At 40.4% G+C, this 17,122-nt stretch overlaps 1 long non-coding RNA gene across 1 annotated transcript; it reads left to right on the top strand.

The window, feature by feature from the left end:
- The first annotated feature begins 3,963 nt into the window (after positions 1–3,963).
- Positions 3,964–10,256, top strand: LOC110192496 (uncharacterized). The gene is made up of 3 exons (XR_002320169.2): positions 3,964–4,058; positions 5,752–5,856; positions 7,152–10,256. It is a non-coding gene; the product is annotated as an uncharacterized LOC110192496 (long non-coding RNA).
- Positions 10,257–17,122: the final 6,866 nt, after the last annotated feature.

Genomic DNA, 17,122 nt, shown 5'->3' with positions numbered 1-17,122 from the left:
GGAAGGAAAATGCTGAGTTTAGGGAAGGCAGGGGGATAATTAATCCTTTTTCCTCCCTGTTCCACAGATCTCCAGCCAGATGAATCTTGTCCTTGTACAGATAGAATTTAAGGGCAAGTACAAGGTAGGAAAATTACTTGTCTAAGTGGAGGGGGTGGGGAACAGTAAGGTGAATCTGTCTTTAGGTCCCTTCACTCACTAATATGTTATGGCTACAACTAGCACAGCTCATGCATCTACAAGCCTGCTTATGCTGAGGTCTATACCCCAGATCTGTCACCTCTTCTGAAGAGGTGTGACCCTAAGCAAATCACTTAACCTCTATCTCCCCTAGCTTCCTTATCTGTAAAATGGGAGTAATAACCCCTCCTGGGGATGTTGTGAGGATCAGAGATAATATCTGTAAAGTGCTCAACACAGTGCCAGGCACATAGTAGGTGCTTAATAAATGCTCACTCCCCCTCCTCCCCCAAGAGGGTAGAGGCAGGCAAGGGCAGAAAGGAGACACAGATATACAAGAGAGGCTGAGTGGTGTCTTGGAAATAGTCCTGGAACCATGTGTCAGTCAATAAATATTTTTAAAGTGCTTGCTATGTGTCAGACCCTGTGTTAAGGGCTGGGGATGCATAGAAAGGCAGAAATAAGGTAGGTGGAGGGAGGAGGTAGACTGTTCCAGGCATGGGAGATAGATGGCCCATGCAGTTAAAGGCTCCAAATAAATTCCCATCCATTCTTCCCTTAGGCTAGGGGTTAATCATGTTTCATTTTATAGGATCTTAGATGGAGTTCTGGAAGGAATATTAGAGATCATTTAATTCAATGCCCTCATTATACAGATAAGGAAATTGAGGCCTGAGAAGGAAAATGATTTCATGTAGGGCGGCCTCCCACTTTGGCGTTCTAGGGATAAAGTCAAGAGGAAGTCTGTCAGGAAGCTGGAGTGGGGGTGGTTTGGTAAAGGTTCCCATCCTCTTAGTCAGTGGAAGCTTTTACCATGGGCCCTGGGCAGCTGGAGCTCTATTCCTTCCTAGATGTCAGCATCACGTAAAGGGTCTGGTTTCCTCTTGCCCTGGCCCATCCTTGGAAGACAACTAATGTCTGTGATGCTTCTGGTGGCATGAGCCCAGAGTACAGTAGTGTGATAATCATCTTCTCTTTGGATGCCAGCCATATGGGGCCTGGGGGAGGCCCGAAGCTCAGGAAGGGCCTTGGGAGGCAAAACTGAGGGCGGGAGAGCATATCGAGGCCTAGGACAGAGCCCACTATTATGCTGGGGAAGGATTCCTGGGATTAGACCAAGTGGTTAGAAGACAGAGGCTCTTTTTTGTTGGGACTCGTCTGGGGAGGCTGGGATTGGGGGCAGGGAAGTGGTGGTTCAGCAGGCTTCTAGGGAGAAAGAGTTGGCTCTTTGACCATCTGCTAATTATCTTTGTCAGCATGTTTGGTGTTGGGGAGTAATGGGAAGTGTCTCCCTACACATGTTTAATTTGGGGTAATATTGCTAAATCTGTCTCATTCACAATGACATCTCTAGTGACAAGTTTGGGTCTACCAGCCCCTTGATGGAAACTATAGAAGACCATCTTGGAACTAGGAGGGACCTTAGAGGTCATCTAATTCAATCCTCTCATTTTATTCACTCATTTGTTCATTCCTTTGTCTATTTCTTCATTTCTCCCTTTATTTATTGATTTTTATGGACAAGGATACTGAGGTCCAGAGAAGTCAGGTGATCTGCCCGAAGTCTCACACATAATAAGTGACAGACTTCCAGGATTGGAACTCAAGTCTTTGGATATCTCATTGAGTGCCGCTGAAAGTCACATTGAAATTGTAGTTAATCACTACCTAGGTTCAAATCCTGACCCTGCTGTTTACTAGTCCTGACTCTGAGCATTTCACTTCATTTCTCTGAGACTCGCTTTCCCATCTATAAAGCTCTACATACAATCACAACGTCGGGGTTGTTTTGTTTTAGGCAAGTACTGTGTCAGCCTTAAAGCGCTACACAAATGTGGCAGAAATGTATTACTATTATTACTGAGTCACATCTCTGGTTGGGTTCATTGAGCTTGGGTGACACGGTAAAGACACTAAAATTTGATCTAATCCAGCGGCCATTTTGCTTCACAAAGAGAGAGACAAGGATCTACCAGCAGCTATGACTAGTTACTGAGACTAACTCAGGAGAGAGATGAGGGCTAGACCTAGGGGCCTGGTAGTCACCTGCCTTGGGATGATAACTGAACCCAAGCACAGAGGAGGATGAGGTCCCTGAGAGGATGTAGAGAGAGAAGAAAGAGCCTTGTACATCCATGTAAAGAATGGGTGATGATCCAGCAAAGGTGAATGAAGAGTGGACCAGAGAGGCAGAGGGAGAATCAAGAGAGAGCAGTGTCATGAAAACCCAGAGGGTGGTCAGTAGTGTTAGTTGTTGTAGAGAGATCAAGAAAGATGAGAACTGAGAAGACTCATCTGGCAACCAAGAGATCACTGGTCACTTTGTTAAATACCAATTTCAGGTGAGTGGTCAGGTTGGAAGCCAGATCACAAAAGAGTGAAAAAAGTAAATGAGAAGTGGATAGCTCATAGATAGACAATTTATTATTGGAGTTAGCTATGAAAGGGAAGAAAGATATGGGGCAGCTAGGTGGTGCAGTGGATAGAGCACTGGCTCTGGAGTCAGGAGAACCTGAGTTCAAATCTAGCCTCTGACATATAACATTCACTAGCTGTGTGACTCTGGGCAAGTCACTTAACCCCAGTTGCCTCACCAAAAAAAAAAAAAAAAGAGATGAAACCACAGCATGAGGGGACGGCAGGATTAAATTAATGTGTTATTGTATAAGATGTTGTTCTAAACCTATTTTCCCAAGACTGTTTTCTAGTTTTCCCACCATTTCTTATCGAATAGAGAATTCCTTCCTTTATGTTTTTGGGTTTATCAAGCATAGAATTCTTGTATGCATTTGTCTCTTGGTATGTAGAATAGTCTATTTCCTGATCTAATTTTATTTTTAATACAGTAGCAGATAGTTAAAATTTGAAACTGGGTAGCACCAACCCTTCCTACTTTTTGAAACAATATCCCTTGGTATTTTTGGCTCTTTATTCTTCCCAACTAATTTTGTTGTTATTTTTCTTAGTTCTATAAAGTATCCCTTTGGAAATTTGATTAATACAGCACCAAATCTGGAGAATAATTTCAGTAGCGTTGGCAATTTTATTACATTGGCATGGTCTAGTCACATATATTGGATAGCTTTCCAAGTATTCCAATTATTTTATTTTATTTTTGCCAAAAAAAGCTTTTTTTGTGGTTATGCTTATATTTCTTAGAAGATTAGTACTCAGACATTTTATTGTTTCTTAAGTAGAATTTATGTTTCTATTTCTTCCTCTTGGGTTTTGTTAGCAATATACAGAAAGATTTTTGTGTACTTATTTTGCCTTCTGCTACTTTTATGAAACTAATATCTCAATTTGTGGCTCATTTTTAGGTAAATTTTTCTCTAAATAAATCATCATATTGTCTAAAGGTAAAGATAATTTTACTTCCATTTGCTTAATCTCTCAATTTCTTTTTCTTCTCTTATAGATATGGCTAGCATTTCTAGAGCTATTTAAAATAATAGTGGTGACAGTAAGCATCTTTGTTTAGTATTCTAATATTATTGGGAAATTAGATACTCTAATGTTGCTGGAAAATGTTTTAGTGTGCTCATTTATACTGAAGCTAGCTTCTGGTTTTAGATAGATAATCTTGAGGAACAGTGTTTTAATTCCAGTGACTTGTTGTGCTTCAATATAAATGAGTGCTGCATTTTATCTAAGTTTTTTCTGTGCCTTTTGATTTAATTTGCCATTGATCTTGACCTTGCTCTAACCACATGGTGTTCTGACTGCTTACAGAAAGCTAATTCTGCAATCACACCAATAACAAAGCATTTTCTGTCCCTTAAGATAGAGTCCAGTTCACTTTTGGTAATGTTACTCATTACTTGTTATATCTAGCACTTTCAGACTCGTCTTTCGGAACAAATTCAGCATTTACCAATGTAAGTTTTTTGTGTGTTTTAAACTCCTCTGACTTCTTTTACTTCTTGGTCCTGAGCCTTGTTTTCCGTCATATATTTGAGGATTCTCCCCTATGCTTTGGAGAGAGCGGTTTCAATTGCTGAGGTTGCAAGCTAGATTGGAAGAGGTTGAGAAGCAAATGAGAAAAGAATTAGAGAAAACAAGCGCAAACAACTTTCTCTACACATTTGTCAGTGAGAGGGAGGAAAGATCTAAAAAATAGCCTGAGGGGATGGTAGGGTTGTCTACTTGGAATGTATTGGAGCTTAAAGTACAAGATGCTAATCTGAACTTGTTTCCCCAAGACTGTTTTCTAGTTTTCTTATCAATTCTTGTTGAATAGAAAGGCTCTTCTCTTAAGGTTGGTGTTCACCTTTGCAATGAAGTGACCAACAATCAACAGGTAATGTTGACTTGGTTTGGCTCATTTTGCCACAGAATGCCTTCAGAGATTGTTTTCACATCTTCATTCTTTGCAGCAGATTTTTGTGGGTGCATAAATTGCAGTTATCTTCACGGTGATCTGTTTGCTTATGGTCCCTGTGAGCATTGCAAGGTGAGATAGCCAAGCATTGCATGAAGTGTTGTTCCTTCTTAAATTTAGATGGGTGACGAAACCAAATCCTCCAACTCCTTTTATTTCTTTTCCAAAGAGAACCTAAAAGCCATCCTTCAACTCAGCTGCAACTTCGTTATTGATTGTTTTCGTTACTAGAGGGAATGTCAATGTGGCTCTGTCCCTCCCGGAGCAGATCGATTGGCTGTTGGACAAAGGTCATACGTTAATGCCAACAACAGTTAAATTTCCTCTGGCCTTGATCTTTGCCTTCCTTCCTTTCTGTCCAGGCCTTCTCTTCCTGCACTTTCTCAATGTTATTGCAAATTGCATTTAGAGTCTTCCCAGGAAGCTTTGTCAGGATCACATCTACAAGATGGTGCTTTCCTTTCTTTGAGATGGAAAAGTCTTTGCTTATCATTAGCAATGGTGTAGCAGGAAGAGAACTAAACAGGAGGATGGAAACCTGGGTTTAAATCTTGATCCTGCCATCTACTAGTTGAGTGACCATGAGTAAAACATCTGACTGCTCCGAGCCTCAGTTTGTGAAATGGGTATAATATTCCTGTCTCGCAAAATTGTCATGGGGACCAAATGAATAATACATTGAGCACTTTGTAATCCTTGAAGTGCTGCATAATGAAATCCAACAAACATTTATTAAGGGCCATCTCTCTTTCTCTCTCTCCCCCTCCCTCTCTCTCTCTCCCTCTCTTTCTCTCTCTCTCCTCCCTCCCTCCCTCTCTCTCTCTCTCTCTCTCTCTCTCTCTCTCTCTCTCTCTCTCTTTCTCTCTCCCCTCTCTCTTTCTTTCTCTCTCTCTCTTTCTCTCTCCATACATATATATAATATATTATATATATATATATATATATAATATATGCTATTATCATCATTGCTATCAATTCATGTTTATAGTGGAGGGAATAAACATTAAGTGCCAGACAATGTGTTGAACTCTTTCCAGATATTATCTTATTTGATCTATACGACAACCCTGGGAGGGAGGTGGCATATAGCTGAAGAAACTGAGGCTGACAGAGATTAAGTGACTTGCCTAGAGTCACATAGCTTGTAAGTGACTGAAACTAGATTTGAACTCATGTCTTCTTCACTCCAGGCCCAGCAGTCTATCCTATTTGCTTTTATATACATCAACTATGGCATATTGTTTAACACCCTGGAAGATGCCATTTTAATCTATTATGCTCTGGACCAAGCCAAGGTGAGATTGTCTCTCAGAACCTTCTTTTTTTAAAAAAAATAATATTTTATTTTCTCCCAATTACATGTAAAAACCATTTTTAAGATTTGTTTTTTTAAAAAAGTTTTGAATTCTAAATTCTATTTCTCCCTACTTCCCCTTTCTCCTCCCTGAAATGATAAGCAACCAGATATAGGTTATACAAGTGCAATCACGTAAAACATTTCCATATTAGTCATTTTGTGCAAGAAGACTTGAAAGAGAGAGAGAGAGAGAGAGAGAGAGAGAGAGAGAGAGAGAAGAGAGAGAGAGAGAGAGAGAGAGAGAGAGAGAGAGAGAGAGAGAGAGAGAGAGAAATAGTATGCTTTAGTCTCAGAACCTTCTTGCCAGTCACTGCATTTAGCAGATGCTGATAATTTGTTTTTGTTTGTGTGTGAGTGTATGCATGCACGCTCAGATTGCATTTGTATGTGTATTAGGGTGAAACAGAAATCTACTTTCACTTAAGTAGAGTGGGTTTCCAGGAGAAAATGGCCTATGGTTATAAATTTCTATGAGTACTGGGAATCATTTTGAGTTTCCTTCATTGGATGTTCCAAAGTTTCTTTAACCCATAGTCTTTAGATAGGCTTTAAATCAGACAAGTTCCCAGGTCACTGAAGCATATATATTTCCATCTCTTAGATAAATTTCTTAACCTTTCATGGTGTCATAGTACAAGATTGTATGGCAGTATTCTGTCTCCATTTGGATTTCACAAAAAGCCACTGGTACTGAGTGTCTACGGGCTGGTGACCTTTACCACATCTTTTCCTGGACCTAACCATTGTTGTTCACTCCAGTTTTATCCATGGGAAAGCCTGACCTTTAATTATAAGGATTAGGCTCCCCCTTATCTCCCTGACTGACTTACAAACAAATCCCCATCCTGGCATCCTGGGGACAATTTACTTTTTGGCCCAAATCTATAGCCTCAACAAAAAGGGGGCATTTGAAAAAGAAATACTTAATGTACAATATGAATCAGACATGAAACAGGTCATTTTATTCATATAAAGAAAGAGGTGCTAAACATAAAAGAATCTTAATGCACATAACAGAATGATTAGAACAGAATTCAGTAACAGTTGATGTAATGGGGGACTAGCCAATGAAGACTCAGTTCTAGAAGTGTGTGCGTAGGACCCATGTAGATGTTTGGTGAGCCTGCTGTCAGAAAGCTCATACCTTCTTGATAATGTGAAATAAAGGGGTCTAGCTCTCCATTTCAGAGCATGCGTAAGTATTCTCTGATTGTTCCCTGTATATTTATGCAGGATCAAGAAAAGGCAACAGTATCTGAATTGAGTACCAAGGACTGAAGACTGAAGACACACTGAAGAAAGGGAATTTTAAGAGATGACAAGGAGCCTAGAAGAAAATGACAACATTCTTAGCAGGAACTTCATGAATACCCCAAAAAGAAGAGAAAAAGGAATTCTAGAAACCAAGAACTAGGCATTATTCCTTTGCCACATATGTTCTCCAACCTTTAGCCTACTTTACCCTGTACTCAAGTATATACTAGTGAGAGTTTGTCACAAATTTGGGGGGGGATGTTTTATACCAACTACTCTTATTATGCCCCCCCTTAACAAATGCCCCTTTCTAGAAAGCTAATTGTTTGGATGACTAATTGATAAGGAAGCACATCCCCATATAGAGGCTTATGAGCTTTAACATTAGAAAGACAGTCCCTAGCTCTTCAGGGCTGCTCCTAGAACCCAGAGGGAACCCAGATACCCACTAAGGACCCAGCTTTCCAGTATGAGAGGGGATTAGGGAGAGAAGCTCCAGGACATCATTCATGATGGAGCTATTCATTTGCCTGGGGAGAGCTCATCCTGAAAAAAGGAAGAACACAATAACTTTCACAGGTAAAAAGCTATGTTTTGTTTTTTCCAAGGGGAGAAGAAATCTTGATGTATTAGATAAAGTACTGAACCTGGAATTCATCTTGACACAGGAGCAAATCTCACCTAGGGCACCCACCACCTAAGTGACTGAAGCAAAACACTTAATCTCTCTGGCCTTAGTTTCATTATCTACAACAGGAACTGGCAAACTTTTTCTGTAAAGGGCTAAAAATTATAGGGTTTGTGGGCCAAGAGACAAATTCAAGGATGTTATGTGGGTACTTATACAATGAGAAGAAACAAACTTCCATAAAATTTTTATTTATGAAATTCAAATATAATAATAATGATTGGCACATTTTTTGTACTAGAGGTCTACTGATTAGAAAAGTGGACTTTGTTTTGGGGGCAAGTAACACTTTGCTTAATTGGGGTTCAAAGTTATCATCAAAATTAATTGCAAGTATTCTTTGTTAATGCTGATCTGCAAGGAGGTTTTACATATTTCCTCTCTGAAAATGTCTTTTCACATAGGAGGTACTGCCAAATACTGATTTCAGTCCATAAGCATGTGGTTTTAATTGAACATATTCATCGCTTGGAAGGCATTTATAGAATTTTATTAGATTCTTCTCTTGAAATTTGCCTTTTAACATGTCATTGCACTGCAAATCAATCACTGACAGTTGACGGTTAGGTGGAAGCACCTCAATTGAATAGTTAAGTGAATTTTGAAATGGGGGAATTTGTTTTGAGCTGGGATCAAGGTCGATGAGTTCATGGCGTGTCTACTCCTAGCATGTGAAGACTTCCCCCAGGTAGAATGGGAGGATGAGCACAATTTGTTCCAACAGCCATGAAGGCAGCTGAAGCAGGTGCTGTGGAGTGCTTACAGCTCAGTCAGACACAGAAGATGCCAAGGTCACCCACTGCATGCTGGGCCATCTCCAACTACCTTGACTTTTGTGTTGCCACTGGACTTCAATGACTGTGGACTCAAGAGTGAGGCTGATGACTTGGAGTAACTGTGACTCACTCAAATCCAATTCACAAGTCAAGACATCATCCTTTAATGCTATTGATTCTCTTTGAAAATGAAGACCACCACCACTACCACCAAACAACAAGGTTGGAAAAAAAGTGCTGCTGCAACAGTAGTTTGAACTCATAAAATCTATCTGCTGCAAATTTGTATGAGAATGAAGACCTAGCTTCTTATATGGCAAGTGTACAAAATAGCTTGGTATCACTTGTGGATTCAAACTTGAGTTGCCATCAAATTGACTTTATCACAGAATAAATTTCATATGTAAGTGCTATTTTGCCTTGTAATTTTAGATTGGATTCATTAAGAAACATTATCAAATTTGCAGCAAAAGCTAATTTCTAAAACCTTTCAGCATTCAATAGTAACGGTTAAGGATGGTTCTTCTCATTTGGAAAAATTTCAGTCTCATTCCTGAACTCAAAAAATCATCATAAAACCTTTTTTTCCCTTTTCTTGTTTTGACATGATCAGTATGCACTGGTAATAAAAAATAAAATGTCACAGTAGGGCGATGTGAGTGGCACTTGAAACGATGCGGTTATAATTGAGTCACTGTAATTTGTAGGGAGCTGAGCAGCCATGAGGAGGGATGAGAACACCACATGCAGTCAGGGTCACAGCTAGTCCATTCTGCCATTCTAGCTCAAAACAGCCATCGACACCATGGAAAAGGATTAATGAGGCTGTGTGCCAATACAACTTTATTTATGGGTACTGAAATTTGAAATATCGTTTTTCTTTTGATTTTTTTCAGCCATTTAAAAATGTAAAGAGCATTCTTAGGTTGTGGGTCCTACAAAAACAGGTGATGGCTTGATTTGGCCTGAGAGTCATGGTTTGCTGACCTTTGACTTGTAAAATAGATGTAGAATCTTTCTAGATTCTTACTCTGAGGCAGGATATTCCTCTGACCTCATAGTCAGTAATCTTCTGTTCAACCCCATTCATGGGGATCTGAGATACCACAATGGTGTTTCTCATGTCCTTTAACAAGAGGTCACAGCACATGTCCCCCAGAAAGCGGACAGAGCACATGCCTAACTCAATGGGAAATGCCCCAGGGGTATGCTGGTGAATGTTTAATAATGGGCTTTGGGGGGATGCACAAACACACATTTAAGTTTAATCTGATTTATTAACATTTTCTCCATCACTTTCTACTAGACTTTCTTAAGTCTAGACAGTAAACAAGATATTAAATCAAGCCCTGATTTGTACTGTTTACCAATTTCCAAGGTATAAATGCTGATGCTGAAACTTTAACGACTGGCTCTTTGGCTCTAGCATACTCTTGGAAATACCCCAGTATACCCCTGCTCCACAAACCATTATTATTATTACTATAGGAAATCACAGATACCCTTTAAAGAGTGTGGTGGGTTTTTTCCCCCCAACTTTATTTATTTCAAACATTCTTTAAGAAAAAATTTTGAGTTTCAAATTTTCTCCCTTCCTCCAGCCGCTTCCCCACTTATTGAGAAGGCAAATAATATTATATCAATTTTACATGTTAAATTATGTAAAACATATTTTCATATTAGCTATGTCATAAAAAGTAAGAAAAACAAGAAAATAAAAAATTACATTTTAATTTGCACTCAGAATTTATCATCTGTTCTTTCTCTGGAGGTAGATAGCATTTTTCATCATAAGTCTTTCAGAATTGTCTCAGATCATTGTATGTTGAGAATCCACAATTAATCACCATATAATATTTCTGTTACTGTGTACAATGTTCTGTTGGTTTTTCTAATTTCACTTTATACCAGTTCATATAAGTCTTCCCAGGTTATTCTGAAGTTATCCTCTTCATCATCTCTTATGGAACAATAGCATTTATCACAATCATATATTCACAACTTGTTCAGCCATTCCTTAATTGATGGGCATTTCCTCAGTTTCTAATTTTTTTGCCACCACAAAAAAAAATCTGCAATAAGTATTTTTGTACATACAGGTCCTTTTCCCTTTTCTTTGATCTCTTTGGGAGACAAACCTAGTAGTGGTATTGCTAAGTCAAATGGTACGCACAGTTTTATAGCTCTTTGGGAATTGTTCCAAATTGTTCTTTCCAGTGGTTGGACAAGTTTACAACTCTACCAACAGTACGTTGATGTCCTGTTTTTCCAAATCCCCTTCAGCATTTGTTATTTTCCTTTTCTGTCATGTTTGCCAATCTGATAGGTGTTGGTGGGATCTCAGAATTGTTTTAATTGGTATTTCTCTATTTAGCAGTGATTTAGAGCATTTTTTCATGTGACTATTGATAGCTTTGATTACTTTGCCTGAAAACTGCCTGGTCATATCCTTTGACCATTTATCAATTGGGGAATGGCTCTTATTCTTATAAATTCAACTCAGTGTTCTGTATATTTGGCAACTGAAGCCCTTATCAGAGAAACTTGCTGCAAATTTTTTTGATATTGTTTCATTGTTTATGGCACCTTTTAGCAAAAGGTAGTTTCCCTGCTTATCTCTTTTAATTAGGTCTATTTTTGCTCTGTCTGAGATCATGATCGCTACCCCTGCTTTTTTTTTTTTTTTAACCTCAGCTGAAGCATAATAGATTCTACTCCAGAGACCGCTGGGGTTTAGAGAATTTTCCAGGCCTCTATGTCCTGGCACCTCAGACTTCATTTGCTGTGCCTCCCTGCTCAAAGCCGCAAACTGTAGAGGTACAGAAAGATCTGTCATCATTCACATAGAAATAATGTCAGCTCTTGGCTTCAGTTTTCGTTTTTAATCTCTTTTCCTTTCCCTTGCTTTTAACTGTGACTAATCCTGTTTAATTACGGGCTTCATTGATCCCTGAAATGCTTGACTTCCCCACACCAACAGCCATTGCAATATCTCTAGCAGTTGCTGAAATATGTTCTCCAAGAACGACAGTGTTTGCCTATTTCTTGGGAGTAATTTTGTGGTTGTTCAGTCACATCTGACTCTTAGTGACCCCATCTGGGGTTTTCTTGGCAAAGAGACTGGAGTGGTTTGCCATTTTCTTCTCTGGCTCATTTGACAGATGAGGAAACTGAGGCAGATAGGGTGAAATGACTTGCCCAGGGTCACACAGCTAGTAAGCATCTGAAGATGAGTCTTCCTGATTCCAAGCCCGGTGCTCTATCCTCTGTGCCACCTTTAGAGTAATATCCAATAAACAAGATTAGCAAAGCATGTATATGGTACAAAATCCAGCACTCAATTGGCAGAGAATTGACTAAAAGAGGGGAAACCAACTCAATCCAGTTTTCTCAGGGTCAGATGTTCTGAGTCTGCCTAGTGTCAGTAAAAGGATATATGCATGACCATTGCTGTCACAAAACGAAAGCATGTAAAAATAATTTCTTGTGCTGATTAATTTGCACACTTAACCTCTCTGAGCCTCAGTTTCCTTATCTTCAAACTGGGTAGAATATTTCTCTCACATCTACATTAAAGAGTTGTTGTGGGATTTAAATAAGATAATGTATGTGGAATGTTTTGTAGACCTTAAACAAGTCTACCAAGTTCAGCTATTATTTGATGATTATCATTTAATTATTATCATCTGTGTTTCTTGTTTGTATGTGTTGTGTTTGGACTTGTAATTTCATAGGTATAGGAAATTTACAGAGAAGAAACTCCACCTACCAACAGAGCTGGGCACCTGCTTTGCAGCTTGGAGTCTTAGAAGATTGCCTGGGTGCACTGAGAGGTTGTGTGTGTGTGTGTGTGTGTGTGTGTGTGTGTGTGTACATAAACATATACATACATGCACATTCACTACAGAACACTGCCTTGGTTGATCATCCCGGAGTTACTTAGAAAGCCAGTTGCCCTGCAGGGCTCCATCTCGGTCTCTCCTGGGAGGGGATCCTGATATTGACATGAATGCTCATGTTCTCCTATCACCCATCTTGTCTGCATCATCTGTAGCTTTCCACAGTCTCCTTGTCATGGCCCTGCTTTCTCACCATCCCAACAGCAGAAACTCGGACTCCTTTCTGGCTTCCTTGGCTCTGAGGAATGAGATTTTTGTCTGATCTTGCTGGGGCTTGGGCCTCACTCTCTTAAAGGTACCCTCTTCCTGCTTCCCTCCCTCTACAACACTCCTTTCTGTGATGATTTCTCCTCTTAGAATGCAACTTCCTTAAGGGCAAGAACTGCCTCATTTGTATTCCCAGCTCTTAGCATGGTGCTTGGAACATAGTAAACACTTAATAAGTGCTACCTAACTATCTGAATGAAGGGGAAGATAGTTCTTTAGCCAGAACTCAACCCTCATTTCTGTTGAGCGACATTATTGTCACTGGCTTTTTTTTTTTGGCTTGGCAATGGGGTTAAGTGACTTGCCCAGGGTCACATGGCTAGTAAATGTTATGTGTCTGAGGCCAGATTTAAACTCAGGTCCTCCTGAATCCAGGGCTGGTGCTGTATCCACTGTGCCACCTAGCTACACCTGGCCACTGGCTCTTAAGAGAAAATCTTTCAATAGTCAGTAGTCTTGGAGGGAGAAGAACAGAGCCTGAGGTCATTCAACTCTCCAGCTTCCAAGACGATCCAGAGGGAGGTAAAAACAGCAAAGGAGAAGGGGCCTGGGTTGGGCCTGGCTGGACAGCCACGGAGGAGACCTTCTACCAAGAATCAGAGCCTGGGCCCCCAGGCCATTTTTCTGCTCTCTCCACCCATTCCCTACAGACCTTTCTCTCTCCACTTCAATTTTCTCTCCTGGTGCCTTTTGGAAGGTGGAAAAAGTTGTTCCCAAGACAAAAGTCTCCATTGTAACAGGGAAACAATCCAGTCAGATGAAGTCAGCCCCTTAATACATTGTGTGCGAAGGACCAGCAGCTGGCTGGCCCTTGGAAAGCCAGAGACTACGGCCCTTGGATCTGTGGCTTTCTATGGAGACCAAAGAGTGCTTCTCCAATAGCAGAGAACAGGGAGGGGCTTGTTCTGGGTGTCCATGCCCCCTGGCCCAGGAAAAGGCTGAACTCAGTGTACCGTGTGGCAGGAAGAACTTTTTGACAAAGCTGAAAAATCATGATGAACAATAATGGTCCTGGAGAAGAGATAATGAAACATAGCCCTCTTCCACAGAAAGCAGGTGAATAGGGAGACTAGAAGCAGGGGATTGTAAACGTGATTAGATGTGATCACTGGGAAGCTTGTGATGAACTGTTCTTTATTGTGACAAAGGAGGATTAATTCTGGGGGAGAGGGAAAGTAGATCTGGAAATAACAGTGATATGAAGACAAAAAAACCCCCAATAAAACCCATTTAAAAAAATAAAAATTGCTTCCAATCCTAAGAATCTATGATTCTGCTCAAGGAGGGGCTCTTAACCTGAGTACCTATGAACTTGGGTGTCTGTCTATCTACCTATCATCTATCTATCCACCTATCATCTATCTATCTATCTATCTATCTATCTATCTATCTATCTATCCATCCATCCATCCATCCATCTATTCATCCATCTATCATTATCCATCTGTCTATCCATCCATCTATCTATCTATCTATCTATCTATCTATCTATCTATCTATCTATCTACCTACCTACCTACCTACCTATCCATCCATCCATCCATCCATTTATCTATCTAGACTTCTATTTCAATAGAACTGGTTTCCTTTGTAATCCTATGTATTTTATTTTATGCATTTAAAATCATGATTCCGAGAAGAGGCCCATAGGCTTCCTTTCCCAGATTGCCAGAGACCCCCCAAAAAAAGGTTGAAAACCCTTATTCTGCAGTAAAATTAATGTCCCAAACAACGATGCTAAAGTGCCTTCTGGAGCATCAACTCTAAAGTTATGTTCATTAGAATTTAGTAGTATCGAGGCTCTTGTGTTCTAATTCCTTATTTGACAACTGGAAATCTATTTATGCATAACCTGTGCTCCAGATTCTGGAAAAAGATAGAGGTTCATATCATAAAGATTTCTTGATGATAAATCACCTCTCTGACTTGTTTTTGCCCCTACTCAGATAAGTGGGGAATTTCTAAAGTTAAATCATGTCTAAAGGATTCCGTTTCTAAGCGCTACCTGCAAACCCAGGCTAGGAATAGCTCTAAAACAAGAGAGCATTTCTTCAGGCCAGAAAATAACAGGAAAATGCCAGAAAGCTATACCAACCCATGTTCAGGTGAGCACAACCCCATTCACCTCTCTCCCAGAATAGCTTGCGTCTGCTGTGACTTCAAACACTTAAACTTGGAGGCCTGCCCACAGGAGACCCAGGGAACAGTTTTTCAAGCTTTGTGCTCGGTCATCAGGGGTGAAATCCCAAGGGCTTTAGAGAAGTTCAGAAGCTTTTCCAGGTAAGAAGCCTCCACCTGGGCAGGCTAGAATGGCATCCATAGAGTTAGCCGAATAGAAGGGAAGGGTGGCTGGCATCTCTTAGGCTTTGGTGGATTATTCTTGTGCCATCAAAAATGAGCCAGCAGACTTGGTGTTACCCGTTCTCCAATCCATACACACACACCAATGCCACACATATCCAATCTGTTGTCAGATCTCATCATTTCTACCTTCAAAACACTCTCTTATGTCTCCCTTTATTTCTTCAAACACTACCACCACCACCCTGGGGCGTCACCCAATGCCTGCTGGTTGGCCTCCTTGACCCAAGTATCTCCTCATTCTAATCCATTCCCTGATCTCGCTCCTTGGGAATTCTTCTTTTCCCAGGTCCCCTTGCAGACATGCTATATATAGGCCTCTCTTATCCACTCTGTTTCACCAAAGAGAAGAGTGTATTTAGCTCTCTTCAATTGATGGCTGGGGACTTTTCTATCTGGAGTGAGACCCTCTCCCTCTTGAAGAGAGCTTTACTCAGTCTAGCCCCTCAGAGGAGGCTCCAAAGACATCTCTCTATGAACCAGAATATTGGATTAACCATAGGATCTCAGCAGCCACCAATGGCCTGAGAATCAGTCTTCTCGTTGACATCTCTGACAAGTGGTCATCTGGCCACCACTTGACCTCCAGTAAGGTCAGAGAATTAATAATAGTGTAACGGGCTTCTGAGATGGATACCTGTGGGCAGCGAGAGCTTGGCTATGTAGGTTTTGGGGAGATGCAATCCCAGACAGACAGTGGTTTTTTTATCCTCTTCTGATTGGGATAAAAACTGTTTCAGGTATTAAGTTAACATGAGCTCTGGTGGGCTAGGGAACACTGAATAGGTGGTGGTGTGGCAACATTCTCCATATCCACCCTGGAATTGGGACAGGTTATGTGGAAAAGACTTATATTACTAGCTGTGTGCCTCTGGGCAAGTCACTTAACCCCATTACCTAGCAAAAACAAAACAAAAAAGAGTTATAACGTCTTAGCTACCTTGCTATAGATTATCTTGATCTATGATAAGGATTGGTGACTCTGCAGAAAGTGCCATCACCTAGCCTGTGGTCCTAACGTTCCTGGTGCTCATTATTGCCACTTCACAGTGGGATGCCCACCATGAGCTGCAAAGGTTTTTGCAATATCCATCTCATGGGCCAAATCATCAATATACTAGATTTGGTTCTTCTGAAGGGGGCAGGTGAAGCCTCAGATTTTTTCATGCTCATCCATATTGTCACTCCTTCAAGGAGCTACTACTTTAGTTGTTGTTGTTTTGCTATCTTTTTGCTTTAGTTTTTCTTTTCCTCTTCCAATGTTGCCTATGCCAGGTTTCTTAAAGCTTTAAAATCAGGGTTGTCCAGTAACAGCCTCAAAACCATTTAAGTGGCAGAGGGTCCTTTAGAACAGAGATGTCAAACATATGGTTCCTTGGATTGCATGTAGCTCATAACACTCCTGAGTGCTTCCAAACCAGATTAATGATTGGGAAATATTTAACAAAATAAATGAAAATACAATAAAAATAGGTATTATTAATATTTGGTTTTCTGAGTAGAACATGTGGCCCACAGTAATCCTTATGAATGATTTAGCGGCCCCATTTCTATTTCATTTTGACATCACTGCTTTAAGAAGAACCTTAGGACCTTGCCACCGAGGGGTGGGTTGTGATAGGAGCATTATTTCCTAGAATCCTGCCATGTAGCTTGGGCTAGATTTTCCCAAGACCCTATACCACATGACCTAGGCCAGTTTTTCCTCAAAAAGTTATTGAAACCATTCTTGAGATTTAATTGGCTCTGGGGTCTAAGGCTTATGCCAATGAAACTACAGTTTGCTAATGGCCAGGGTATGAGAAGCCACCTGCTTCTCCCTTAGGCTTCTGACTGGTGGACCACCATGGCCAACAACAGTCAGAGAAGTTATACCTGACTGAATCAATGCTATATCCTTGCTGAAAATCCTTTCCCTGCTATAGCAAATTAAACCCCCTGTTGCTACTACTAAATGGA

The sequence above is a fragment of the Phascolarctos cinereus genome, unplaced genomic scaffold, assembly GCF_003287225.1.
Source record: "Phascolarctos cinereus isolate Bilbo 61053 unplaced genomic scaffold, phaCin_HiC Scaffold_2;HRSCAF=192, whole genome shotgun sequence".
Classification (NCBI taxonomy): Eukaryota; Metazoa; Chordata; class Mammalia; order Diprotodontia; family Phascolarctidae; genus Phascolarctos; species Phascolarctos cinereus.
Note: the sequence above shows the minus strand (reverse complement) of the source record. Positions and strands in the feature narration are given on the sequence as shown.